The following is a 14,900-nucleotide window of genomic DNA, read 5'->3' as shown; positions in this document are numbered from 1 at the left end:
AATAGATTCTGAGTCAACGCGCGAAAGTAATTGCTGAACAATAAAAAATATAGTGTTGCCTAAGAGTTTGCGAGTGAAAGTCTCTACTTATTAATGCACTATATCTTTTTCGTTTTTTTAAGTTCATTTTAGGCACTAAGACCAAAATGCATATTTGAATAGCAAATGAAATTATTAGGGGTAATACTGGGTGAAAATTTCAATCAATATTTAAATTGTTCAACACAAAATAATTTATAAATGGCCTACAAATACATGCAAGTAGACCCGGAAAGGTGTAGTCTCAACAATGAATACGCCACTGGCAGCTTCATAGCAGTTTCTAGGATGGATAGCAGGACGTTTTTTTGTCTGTTTCTGCGAAGTATACGTATTTCCTGTTTTCCAGCTACTTTTGCGGAAGAAAACATAATAAATAATTGTTGAGATAAATCCCAATCCGATAATGTTCACGTGCTATTATGATCGCATAATTATTTCAGGGAAGTGTATGCCGAGTAAAAATCACCTCATGCCAAATAGCTTGTGGGTGACTAGAGGTGTGCCAATTCTATTTCTGATCATAAATTATTCCTGTAGATATTAATCAATAATAAAATTCTGGAAAGTGAAATATTCTCTGGGTTTTTCGGCCTTACAAAGAAGTGTATCTGTAATGAAATCTTATTTTAGGAAACCAGCAGGTTGTGTGTATAAAGAATATGCTCGAACGACTTTCATTTATTATAGTCCTTTGTCGTTCGGGGGAAAAGCGAAATCCTATACCTATCCGTTTGGCAAAGTATCTCTCTTAGTTTATCGCTTCTGTCTGACCTGGAAGTAAAGTGGGGCTCTAAGATGGTGTTCTCCTTGTCGCTCCTAAATATATATCTGTTCTCAATTTCTCAAGCAATAAAATCCTAGCGCGCAGACTCCGAGTCTCTGGTAGGAGCTAGCCTAATTTGCGTAACATCTATGTAAAGCTTTCTTTACGCTCATAGCAGTATTTGAGGAATAGTGCAACTTTCTTGATGCATGTCCACAAGTTTTGGATTTTTCTGTAACCTTAAAATGAACATTTAGCGTATTAAATGTCGATGAAAACTTACACCCTGCCAAAAACCCTTGAAGTCAACCAAAATGCATTCGCCGTCCGGTAAAACTCCTGTGAAATTCATTCCCCCTCCACGTAAACCGTCTCTGAAAAAAATTGTCCAAGGTCTTGTTAATATCTACCTTAAGTTAACCTATAACTAGACGTTGTAGTGTTAATTAATGTGAAAATATACTTGCATACTATTTGCATTGAGCATATTTCTTAAGAAGATACATATATTCCGCTCTATCGGTCTTTTATGGTGACAGATCACTCACTCTAACTCATGCTATCAAAAAAATTCCTTGTGTATATAAAGTTTACCCCACTAAACCAAAATTAAGCTGTGTTTCAAATTTTGAAAACCATTCCTCAGTTTTTTTATTCAATTTATTTAACGCGTGTGAATCAGACAAATATCGGGAAAGATCTGGTGTATTTGATCCGTAACTTCCAGTACAATAGATTAAGTTTTAAGAGATTAACACGTCACCAATAAGTCTAAATACTACCGAATTATGTGAAAGTGTTCGCTCTCTTGAGGGCGCCTTGATTATACCAGGAGAAGGCGCGCGGTGAAATGTAACATTAGAAGGCGCGTGGGGTGTCAACGACACCCCACAGTATATATTATTTTTTCTCTTTCCTTGGAATGAGATAGTTATTCTGTGTTCTTTTTTAAATAGGGCCACCGAATTAAATTGATACAAATAATTATTCTTATTAAATAAAGAAGAATCATGGGGTGATATACACTCCGCGCGCCCATCCCCCGGTTAAGAAGATATCCAGAGTCGTTACGTATTGAAGGAAGATAGCAGGATTGAATGGGATGAGAGTTGCTCTCACGTCACGTGTTGAGGTTTGGCAAAGGGAATTCAGAGTCTCAGATTTTTCCCATATCCGGCAATGGAGAGCTTGCACACTGATAGCCGGAGGGGCTATTTTACACACAAACGGTAATCGGCTCGCCACCTAGCAAATGCCCGCCCTCTCCCCACCCATTGCGTGAATCCTTTGACGCATGGGGACGTTGCAAGCAGAGATAAGAACGTCACTGCGTGTGAATGGTTCCCCCTCAACCGGTGACAGTGGATAAGGGACCGGGGCGCCCCGCGGCGCTCAAATATAAAAGGACTCGGGAGCCTCTTCAAGGAAGTCAAATCGTGAGCACCTGCCCAAGTCACCACTTCTACCGAGCTCCTAAACTGCTGTCCATCTTACTGGAAGACATTCAGAGCTAAGGGAGGGACTGTCGTCTTCACATCCACCCATCTTGTTCGGAAGGTATTCGAACCCGGAGGTGACTGTCTGCAGAGGGACTTCGCGTAGGCTTTCCTGTCCTAAGAAATACGAGGTACGTAAATATACCCGCAAAATTATTGAGCTCACAATACTTGTATATGCATGACCGCGTTAAGAAAACGCACCCTTCTTGCTTCACCTGTTTTTTTACATAACGTATCATTTGAGGAATTCTTATCGGTTCTACCCCAGGTTAATTCAGACGTATTGGTTGATGTCGTGAAACGTTCTCGTCTTCCATTTTACAGGCGTTTTGCTCAATGAATGTCATCATTCACGCTCCACCCCTTGTTTTAACTTTTCACCCGTTCATCATTCATTGGTATTACATTAATTGAGTAACACGCCTTGAAAAAGGAAGACATGTAGTTTTTGCCGAAACGTCGGCCAATACGACTGATTTAACATGGTGTAGAGCCCAAGGAGAAGTCCTCAATATTATTCAAGAGGAAAAGTTAAAATCATTTAACGGTTTGTTTGAAATGTTTGTTATTTTTTTGAAATTTTAAGGGTACAGACCTCTGTCAATGTATTACTGCATTTCGAATTGGAAAATCTGATCACAGTATTCTCTCAGACGAATCCCCTGTTTAAGGCAAAGGCAAATGTGAATAAAGAGCTATTCTGTATGATCTTAGGTTTTCCCGGCGTATAAGTTGCTGAAAAGTTTCTCGAGTTTTCCACCAAATGATGTCGTCTATGCCTCCCGACGTTTCGCTTATCGACTTGCTAATCATCCTCTGGGGATCTTCCGAATGATTCGGATTCGGAGGATCCCCTGAGGATGATTAGCAAGTCGCTGATCGAAACGTCGGGAGACATGGACGACATCAACCGGTGGAAAACCCGAGAAACGTTTCAGCAAAGAACTATTCTGCAAACTCCGTCAATATCAATGGGATAGCGTTCATTTTAAAGGAATAATCGACTCGAAAAAAGACAAAATACGATTGGCTGATTGGCGATACGTTTGTTTTCTTTTCTTGGCAAATCACTCGGGCTCGAACAGTTTTTATTCTGCTGGCATAATACTTCTTCTACACTCACGCTTTAACTTTGAAATTTTCAAGGAAAATGGAATAGGTCCTTCAACACTTTATTTATTTGTACGATACCATGCTGGTCTCTCCTAGAATGTTTGGTTTGGCGGCGAGACTTCTTTACCCTGGATGCTTGTAACTTATGATAATTCGTTTTAGATGCTATTTAAATATTATCTATCTGATGAAAAAAATAGGCATTTATCGCGGAGCCCGAGGTAAATAATTCGTGGGGGGTATAAATTACTAAATTTCTCCCTCCTAACGATAATTATGTTTATAATTAATAATATATGTTAATGAATCGAACAGAGTTCAACTTCTTCTGTAGTGCCAAAATCGAATCGCAATCAGTTTCATAAACGTCGTTTGAAAATTTACACCGTTCAAATCATGAGTCGCGTAGCTCCTCGGGAATAGTCTGCAGTGATTTTTTAATATCAGTAAAATTAGACATTGCAACATTTCCACAGAGTTTTATTATGACTCTGCGCGTTTCGTCGTTACAAATAACACTATCAATCGTGCCCAACATCATACAAGATCTTGTTATCCTTCATTAGAGTGGTTAAAACACTGTTTGTGCCATAAAATAGAATTCTTGTTATTGCCGCGCTCTAAGGAAATCGAAGTCATTAATAAGCACAAAACAACCGTAGTATTTCCCCACCTATTCGAAGATCGGGGAAGTACCTGTTAGACGGGAATCTGGAAGTGTCATAGCTGCCAGTGTGTCGTGGAAATGTATAATGCAGTCAGCTGATGTCTTATCGGCTGGAAGTTGGAAGCATTATGTTGTGTTCGCGAGAGAGGGTAAAATAGCTCAACAGCTACATTGCGATAAGCACGTGGATGAATGTACTTGATGTGACGTATTTATTAAAAATCGACATACACATGATATGCTGCGAGCCACTCTGCGGTGTTTTGCCGGCGGTGCGGTACACAGCATGCACCAAGATACATGCAGAGCACAATGCATCTACATATACATACAAGCCACCTCCAGGATGTTTGGCAGAGGGTGACCAATCGCCAACATGCAGCTTGCAAGAGGAACGCCACATGCACACCGCACGGTCATAGAACTATTGCGATTACTAGCAAAATATACATGCATGTTCATAAAAAAACTTGCCACTGGTTTGTAATTCCTTTAGCAAATACATACAAGGTTAGAACTACGGTAAAAACATGCAATGAGTCATCCTAGCGAGTGACGCCGTTAATCCTATCATTTGAAACAACGTTGCTATCCTAATAGTACGAGGGAGGAATGACATTTTAAATCTCTCTGTTTTGCAGTTTATTTCTTTTAGTTTCTTCTCATGATCACGTTTACCATAGTACGATGATAAACGAAGGATGTGATTCACGTCGTCTGAGAAAACATCTTTTTCGAATTTACTAAGTAAATTAAGCTTATATTTCTCTGCGCTCCTGTAAAGACTTCCATCTTAACTCGAGTAACATTCTGGAAACGCTGCACTTTTTGTCGTAACAACTCATCACAAATCTGGCCGCCCTGCGCCTTACTCGACTGATTTCAGCTATGATTGGTACTTCATGATGGTCACTCACGCTAGCAGCATATTCTAAGTGAGGTCCCACTAGAGTATAGACTAATTGTATGAGAGGCCACAATAACACCAGCTCATAAGTTAGATCCCGCCAAGAAAGCACCATGTATTCCACTCTAATATTTTTAAACCCATAGCAATCAACATTACAGAACAGGATCGTTGAGAAAAAGAACAAATCGACCTTCTAGTACCATGTGGTGTATTTTTGGGTATTATTGAGTAAAAAATCGGTTAATTAACTAAACTTTTTAATAAAGTGACCAATGCAAAATGGCGGTGAATTCAGTCTGTTTAATTTATTGCCTTCGGGAAGAATGAATTACTCAACCTCTCTCATTTATATCCACGATTTTGCGTTCATTATCGAATATAACGTGGTCTTTTTATGAATTTTATTATTATTTCTAACAGCATGTAGCAGTGTAATTTGTTAGTATGCGTGACTTTTGACGTGTAGGTGTAGATGTGCGTGGGGCTTCTCACAATTTCCCCTATGTCGTCCGCAAACACTTCACCGTGCAACTTGTTTAAAAGAGTAACTCCAAGATTTAAACGACGCACGTACACATAGCACTACCCAATCCAATGGTTTTATCTTATTTTTAATGCTGAATCATGTTACCATTTAACTAACTGATCTTAACTGCACGCGAAATAGCTATGTGAGTAAGTATACTCAGTTAGTGTCCCACACACTAGCAACGTTCTCCAAATGAGGGACTTGAGGGAAAAGTGGCTAATTTATCTTTGTAATCGCACTTCCAAAGAATACTTCTTTCTAAATTTAGGTTGCTCATGGACATCCCCTAGCTATCCATCTCCTAGCCCCCTCTATCTTTAAAGTGTATTATGACAATTTTAGCGACTGCATTTTGACCAATAGATGCTCACTTAAGGCGGAGTTTTAACTACTAATCTTTTAAGTAAACTTTTTTTTTGTGTTCAGCCGCATGTGTCATGTAATTCTTCCAAGTTCGTACCGCGACCACCACCTGTGTTTTTCATACACTTCCATGTTTACTCCAACCGGAAAGCGTGTCCTTGAGGTGGAACTTATATTTCAAGTTGCGTCATTTGTGTGTAGTTACCGGATCTAAATTAATCCTCTGCAAAGGATTTGGCGGCTATGCAGGAAGTTTAGAAAGGTAATCAGACATTTCCTGTACAAGGGCGTAGTATATTTTGCAAGTATCTAATTCCGTTCTTGAGTAACAGTTTATTAGCTTTATGTAACGCATTGGACAAAAAACAAATTTCAACTTCAGGAAGTTTCATACAGCGGCTTATAAGTTGGCAGCGTTGAAACCACGATGTCGTTAATAATGATACCGCTATAGTTTAACTTTTCAGATTGTATTTCTGATATTTATTGAGTCCGTACAATTTATTATCAGTTGATAGCGATGCAATTACTAATAAAGCTTTAAATTTGCATGAAAAATTACTATTTTAACCATAAAGCACTACCGTTTCCATTTACGAATACATATTACATTTTTATTATTATATAAAATACAGGGAATGAAAAAAGTATTCGGACAGCTCTTGTTTATAGCTAAATTTTCCATTTTCTGTGTTTCCCGCATGTTTCTGGCATGACATGATTCTCAGTGTGTACTATACACACTCTTATTCATATATATACTGCAGCAACAGTAACGTATAATAACACAGGTCAACAGTGGTTTTGGTGCCGGAGGTTTTAAAGCTGATTCTAAGTATAATTGGGGTGCTGAATCCAAATATGATATTAGTTTTTTCCTATCAGCTCTAGTTTTCCAGATACAGATATGTTGTTATTTACGTAAAAAAATGTTCAATATGATGATATTACATAAATGATAAAACCCACAAAATATAAAGACTTGATTTATTTATAGGTATGTTAAATTACCTACAATTACAATAGTTTTACAATACAATTGAATACAAATAGTAACATTTTTACTGAAATAAAACAATTTAAAGAAAAAAAAAACGTAAAAACGTCACTCAAGACTACGGAAGCTCCTTTTGCGCGATTTCCTTGCGTGCACTTTGTTAAAACAGTCTCGTTTTAAGCACCAGCAGTAATCTGCAATCATATGTTTATTCCATCTTCCTTGGTAGCGATCTTACATTGTTTTGATTTCCTGGTGAAATCATTCGCCTTGTTTTTCACTTGTGTCGCCTAAATTTTCAGGAAAACAGTCTAAGTGACTGTGTATAGTGAACTTTTATGCTAATATTACATCCAAGTGGTTTAAAGTTGGAGAGCATATTGTTTACCAGCTCAATATAATTTATCTCGCTTGTGATTTCCCAGAAAAAAATTTATTACCTAAACAAATGAAAGCCAACTGTTTTTTTCAATCTCATTCAATGGCTTGACAAAAGCAGGATCCTTTGTAAGTTGTCTGATTTGAGGCCCATCAAAACTACCAGCTTTAAGTTTTTCTATACTTATCTGCGGCATTTTTATTCTAAAGTAGCCGAAGCATGGTCCATCCTTGTCAAGAACCTTTACAAATTGCTTCATTAAGCCTAGTTTAACGTGAAGGGGCGGTAAGGTGATTTTCTCCCGTTCACCAAAGACTCAGCAATAATGTTTTTACCCAATAATTAAGTTTTCTCTCTTTGACCACTCCTTCTTAATCCAGTGGTTTGTCTGTCCCTGCTAGCACAGAGGCACAAGAAACAAGGATATTTTGTGTTGCTAAATTGCTGCCCAAGAAGAAAGTTCACCAATTTTAAATCTACACAAATCACCTAGCGATGTCCCTAGTATTTTATCTTCTGTAAGGCCAATACCATTGTATCATATTCTTCTTTCATTTCAGTTGAATGAGCGATTGGTATTGAGCCAAACTTGTTAACGTTGTGAAGAACACATTTTAAAACACGCTTGGAGCTATCAATGAACAAACGCGAATCACTAGCTTCATATTGCGGTAGTCCCATTCCTTTCAGAAGACCTCTAACGTCTAAACAAAATGTAAGATTGTCTTCTTGAGTAAAGAGGGGTAGCAGATCCTTTTCAATTGTGGGATAAAAATTAATTTTTGTACCTTGTTCCATTAAATTCTTTTCATGCATCCTTGAAGCTAGTAGTTCAGATGCTTCCTTCGGTAAGTTCAATTCTCTAACAAGGTCGCTTAGTTCATCTTGATTAAATAGTTGAGGATTTGTTGATACTGCCTCGTAGTCACTGTCACTATCGTCAATAGAATCAGGAATGTGTTCACATGGCTTATATTTATCCTCACATACATCTCGTAATGTCTGAAATATTAGGATCGGGATTTCTTCTGAATGGGGTACTGGGTGTCTAGCTGAAGGCAAATCTGTATATTTCCATTTGTGGCGATTGTTTCGATTAATTCCCGAAGCATTTACCATACAAAAATAACAGTCGTCAATATGGTTTGTAGGTTCTCTCCAAACCATTGTCACACCAAACTTTAAACTTTTCCTTTTTCCTGTAGTTCAATACCGCTGATGTTCTGTGCATGTTTTACACACAACATGCGGTGCCTACTTTTTACCTTGGTTACCAAGCTGAACACCAAAATATCCTAGGTATGCACGTTTCACAAAGTCTGTAATGTTTTTCCTATTTTCTTTTAAAGTATATTCCCCACAAATGTAACAAAACACATCACAATGATTGACACAGCTTCTTCGAATTTAGCTCATTTTTAGAGGCTGCTTTACAAAAACTTTGAGAATTTGACCATTTGTTTTCGGAAATCCCCTTACTGCTTACTTACTCCCGCCTCTCCATTGTCAAAGACACACTCTCTCTTTACCCTATACCCCCTTTTTTACTCTTCTCCACTTATCTGTGATTCTTCCCACGTGTCGTTATTCTACAGTTATGACTAGGGTCCTTTTCCACCGTGGGTTTCCCACATCCCTTGGTTGTATCTTTTCCCACTGCCTCCGCTCTGTACGCCTGTCTCCCCCTTCTTCAAACACGCCAAATCCTCCCCAACCCCTTTCTCAAAGGTATAAAGGTGATTTTCAAAGTAAATACTGCAGAGTGATTATGAATTAGTTTATTTATGGATTGATTTAAATTTGAAAAATATTTTCTGAAATATATCAAAAATTTGAAAGAATATAACCATAAAATGCGCCGTATCTAAAAAAGTAGAGCTGTTACATAAAAACGGATATCATATTTGGATTCAGCACCTCTAATATTGTTAATATCAGCTCAAAAACTCCCGGCACCAAAAAAAAAGTTTTTTTTTGTTGGCCTGTGTAATCTTTCGAAACTTTAAACAAAAAAGAAAAATAAATTTGAACGTGTCGCACAAAAAGTATTCGGACACCTGAGTTTTTCGTATTAAATGAAGTCATAAGGCACACTTTTTGCATTGCTTCGTATTTAGTGGCATTCCTTTTGTTTTTCAGGACTGCCTGAAGGCGATTTGGTATTGAATGGAACAATGTTGATGTGATAATAAGGGGTATTTTGTCCATTCTCCTAGCAAAGCAATCAAGAGGCCATTCTTTTTTGATATTTATCTCTGTTGATATATGCCATTCCCTAATTTTTTATCCAGAATACTCCACACATGCTGTATCGATTAGAGGTCTCATGATTGTGGAGGGGTGTTAATTTGTTTGGATGCGTCGTACACAATCCACAGCTTAGTATTCTTTGCGGTGTGTTTAGAATCATTGGCGTGTTGAAATGTGTATACTTTCTCAGTCCCATCTTCTCAGTATTTACTTAGAATTTTGCTTCAGTATGACGATACACATCTTGTGGTCCATGATTCCTTCCACAAAGTACAAATTACCCCCTCCAGACGAGCCTATGCACCCCCGGTCTACTACTAAACCAACCCCATGTTTCACTGTTGCTTTAAAGTTCTTGGGATCTAGCTAATTATAGTTCTGACGCCACACCAATACCATAGGATCAGAATATGTTGTGCTTGCTCTCGTCAGTGAAAATTACGCGATCCAACAACTCTGTAGGCTCAGATTGATGTTCCCCGCGAAATCTACCTGCCTCTTGCAATTGACTACACTGATCCACGGCATCCTCCTTTCTACTCGACCGTGGTAGCTGTTTTGCTTCAAAACACTCCGGACGGTACTTACATACGTCAACTCCGCACTTCTGTAGGTTAGCTGTTACCTTGGGAGCGCTAGTTTTTGGGTCCTTCTTGCTCTCCCGCAAGATGAATCGGTTGTCACTATCAGTCAATTTCCGTTGACGTCCGCTTCGGGGCTCATTTAGAACAGTCTTGGTCTTCCCAATCCGCTTTACAATACCGTACACAGTTGACCTAGGTCATGCGATAAGTCCAGCTATTTGATTCAGTGACTTACATTGGTTATTGTGTTCAATAATGGACTTTTACTCAGCTTTAGTCGTCTCAGTTGCCTTTCGTCGCTTGCCTTTCAACACTTCCGGTAACCGGTCGGTCAAAGATGCATTTTACCTCGCCACTGCCAAGGGGAAGCATGTGCGCCCACAGCTTGACAGCAATGACACCGTTGTGCTCCGATAAACCCGTGTAAAACGACGTGCACCGTGTGTCCGAATACTTTTTGCGCGCAAAATTTTCGTAAATTCGTCCATTGGACTCAATTTACAGCAAAGTAGCATCAAATTTTCGTTCTTGCAATTTGTAAACCTTTACCGGAGTAGCAAATGATAATACTACATTAACTTTGAATCCGAATAACAAGTGTAAAAAAGTCAAAATGGTTATAGCGGCCGGAATCAAGTACTGTCCGAATACTTTATGCACCCACTGTAAATTTTTGAATCTTTTATTTTTGAGGATGATTCATTATTCTAAAAATTAGTGGATGTTTGAAGGTATCTTTATTTTTTTCTTCAGCAAGGCTCTTTCAACACCTTTTATGAGTGAGAAGTGAATTATAAGCCGTTTGTATAACACATGTATCCGAATTGCTTGTAATCTTTGGATGGACTCCCATTCGTCTCTGGAATTTGAATAGTAGCTTTAAAAGTCTTCTTTGTCGAGTCGTACACAAGATCTTTGTAAACGGATTTGCAAGAAATAGTTCTCAAATGCGTATCAATCATCGGGTAGGGCAAGGGAAGTTAGATGAAGGAAATATTCAATTGTCATGCCGCCACAAGAGATATTATTAGCATTGTAAAGTAGTCGTTCCCCCGAATTTTATATCAATTACATCATGTCCACTGAAATGGACAACTGTTAGAAGCTGTTAGGGTCGTGTTTAATGAAACATATTTTTGTCCAGTTGACGCAGCATATTCAAGACTGCATTCGGAATGCTTCATGACTGCACTTTAAAACGAACCCGTTTTTACACTAGCCCGTAAAACTTGACTCACATTTTCTAGAGAAAAATGCGAACAAAATAACGCATTATGGTAGAATTATTTCCTAGGAATATTTTGCCCGTTTGATTTTAATGGCGACTATCGGGATTTTTGTTGGCTTTAAGAAATTAACTCATTTCTATACCCCATGAGGAGTAATTACAACAAATTTTGCGGAAAAGGTGGACTCCGCATAAGTACGCCTTCATGTCATCTGGAGCCGCGGAATTTTCATTAATCGCATTAACGCAAAAATCATTTTGATGAGATTTCTCTTCGTTATTGAATAGTAAACGTCTTAGAATTGTTTCGGTCAATACTTCGGCATTTTAGTAGTATATTTACAAATATGGGAAGACCCAGAGTCTCTGAATTGATAACCCCACCAACTATCGAATGTGTATCGGGAGGGGAGATTTAAGTTTGTAATTTTCTAATTCATGCCTACTCGGCTTCATGTTACCCGCATGGTGGGTCATATTTGATTGGGTTCCATAAGGGACACTTAAAATCGGAAAGCAAGTGTAATCGTGTCAGCTTGCATCATTGTCATCTTGCAAGCTGCATGGAAATATGCATTTGGCCGTATTATGGCTAGAAAAGTACGAGAACCACACTCATTTTGACAGATATATATGAATTCTGGCCGTATTAAAACGCCTGGTAGCCAGCATTAACTGTATTAAATTTAAACAGTTATGGGAGGCCACCACTTTTTTGATAAAAACAATATGTTAGAATAACACATCTTTATTCAATAAAAGAGCTTCATATTCCTCTACAACATTTTGTTTGGATAACATTCCATCAATAGTGGTTGTATGCACGTTATCCTCAGCGGAAATAGTCATATTGATCTTCTTTTATCCCTGCGAAAGACGATTCACTCACTTGCATTGGTAATTTTAGAGATGTTAACAACAAGCATTGCTTTAAGTTATTTCATCACATATTAAAATTCATTCTCTATCTTAAAGAAGTGGCACTTCTATTGTAAAAATGAAGTTCTCCAAGCATTTAAAACTATGACGATGATTGTAGAAGTTTGTGGGCTCTCCAGCCGCGATGGTTGAACTAAACGGAGGATAATTTAGGAAGACATCTTTCTTCGCCTTTAGGTCGAAGGTAACGGATGTGGCTGGAGAATTCGGAATCCTAAACTCATCATGGGCATTGGCGGTGAAACAGCGAAAACTTACAGATAATTTACATACCACTTTTGCTAATAAATTGCTCCGTAAAAATGGGGTAGAGATTCATGAAATGAAAAAAAGAGTGCAAATAAACCATGTCATGGTTTATTTGCACTCTTCACTATCGAGGAGGCACCGCGCTTCTACCACCCTCACCTACTACACGTTTCTGCTCCCTGCTATTTTAATTCACGATATCGATACTTTAATATGAGCATAACTTTAGAAAGCATTCTTATTATCCTATATTAAAGTTAGACATCATACGCATCATAAGTAGGTACTCATACTAGTGAGCCTAGTGTTTTACTACCAGTCAGCTGAAAGGTCTAAAAATATATTCACATCACGTTCTGATACGTGAGTATTAATCTGCATTACAATACCACTAACTGATGGTTTGATTGCTTACTGTATTGCGGGAGGATGGTAAATGCAATTTCATTCGCTTATAATTACTACCCTTTTCGTTTTCTTGAGGTGCAATTTGTAATTAAATTGGCACAATCATATTCCTTATTAATGCCTTTGCGTTAAAGAAATAGTTGCAATTACAGTTATACTATAATTATCGTTTCTTGTAGAAACTTACACACTGACGTAGTCATTGCGTTCCGACAGCACATTGCTTCGCTCAAATCTTACGCGACAATTAAGATTAAGAGATATGAAGTGAAACACTTTCCACATAAAAATGTATTAAACTACAGTCGACATGTTTGGCTGCACTGCAGCATTATAAAGACTAAACCAATAAATTAATCACACCAATATAAATAAAAAATTACACTGAGTGTGTACACACTCAATGTAAATTGGTATAATGCTACAGTACAACGAAACATGTCGACCGTAGTTTAATACATTTTTATGCGGAATGTGCAAATTGTTTCATTTCATATCTCATAATGGATCTCCACTAAGTATCTGCCTCATCCATCCAATTCAATTAAGATTAAGATATTTAATATTGGCGTTTCATTTACCAATACTGTATAGTGTTTTTCAGTTACCTCATCCTCGTTCTAGAGTATAAAACATCGAAATTTGTTTTGTAAACAATGTTATTCCTCATGTTTTAGAACTGAATTTTGCATTTTTTTGCAGAATATATGTAATAGCTGCTATTACCATAATAAAGAGCTCTTTTTCCTATCTGTCACTATAGCATATTCCACTACGTACCTGAGGTCGGACAAGAATCGAAGATGACCTTCATGATGTCCACGCGAACTGCACTATTCCTCATGCTTTTGCTGGGTGTGATTTTCTGCACGTTGTCTGCTGTAGAAGGCGTGCCTTTGTACGTGCCGGACAGAAGACCCGCTTCACCCGAATACGTGTTGCCAACCTGCCCTACTGGATACAGGCTAACGGTCACCGGACGCTGTCGTCGAGTCATCTCCCTTTACTGAATTTTTCTTCTGGACTTAACAGTATTCAAAAGTGACAGTACAAATATTTATAACCAATCATCGTGAAAAACGGTATTCTGCCTTACATGAAACTGATGACGGCTCGCTTTGACCGATTTCTCAAATTTTATCCCATGACGAAAAATGACTTCAACTTATAAGTGACGATCAAATGTTTTATCTGGCAAACATTATCTTAGGCAAGTCATACAACCGTTTGACGCAAAAAAAGATGAAATAAGTATTTACGTGATGTAAATTATACCAAAACGAATGCCGAGTGCGGCATTCCTGAAATAATGTGTGAATTTATTTTTAAATTCAAAGCTTTTATTCAAATATTGGCATAGGCCAAGTGGATAATTTGTGATTTTATTAAATCATTCTTTTAAATGATTTACTGTTTGCGACGGATAACTTCTGTTTTCACAATCCCTTCATCAACATTGGATCTCTGCTTATAGAGTTACTTAGATCACATCATCAGTTAATACTTATGCTTTCTTTGAAAGAAATAATCACTTGAAGATTTTTTAAGGCAAAATTTTCGACATAAGTTCCTACTGAGCTGAAAAATGCTCTCTGACATGATTGACGAGTCATTGAACTGTTTACCTCGTAGGGAACTGAAAGTTGTGATATAAATGCATGGTGCTATTTTCCTGTTTTTAATTTTAATTGAAGAAAGAATAAAAAAAAGATTCTCTTGATGAATTTGTTTTCATTGTGAGCGTGGTAACCAATCATTTTCACTCCAATATGCTGAAAAGCCTTCTTTCTCGCCTCTTCAGAACATCGTTTAGTTTCCAAATTTTAGATGAAGCAAGAATTATTCCTTAGGTATTAGTATTGATAGCAGGCCGTAAAATGTTTTAAAATTTCCCATGTTTTCAATGTGATATTTCACCTGAAGGTAAGAAAAAGCTTACAATTATTCACGAATGAGGTTTTCTGAAATCCCAGGCCAAAT

The 14,900-nt window shown here is 37.8% G+C and overlaps 1 long non-coding RNA gene across 1 annotated transcript; it reads left to right on the top strand.

Moving 5' to 3' along the window:
• The first annotated feature begins 2,063 nt into the window (after positions 1-2,063).
• On the top strand, positions 2,064-14,640 carry LOC124162580. The gene is made up of 2 exons (XR_006865619.1): positions 2,064-2,432; positions 13,684-14,640. It is a non-coding gene; the product is annotated as an uncharacterized LOC124162580 (long non-coding RNA).
• The last annotated feature ends 260 nt before the right edge of the window (positions 14,641-14,900 follow it).

Source organism: Ischnura elegans, chromosome 7, assembly GCF_921293095.1.
Source record: "Ischnura elegans chromosome 7, ioIscEleg1.1, whole genome shotgun sequence".
In the NCBI taxonomy this organism is placed as follows: domain Eukaryota; kingdom Metazoa; phylum Arthropoda; class Insecta; order Odonata; family Coenagrionidae; genus Ischnura; species Ischnura elegans.
The sequence above is the reverse complement of the archived record's forward strand: the minus strand, read 5'-3'. Positions and strand labels throughout refer to the sequence as shown.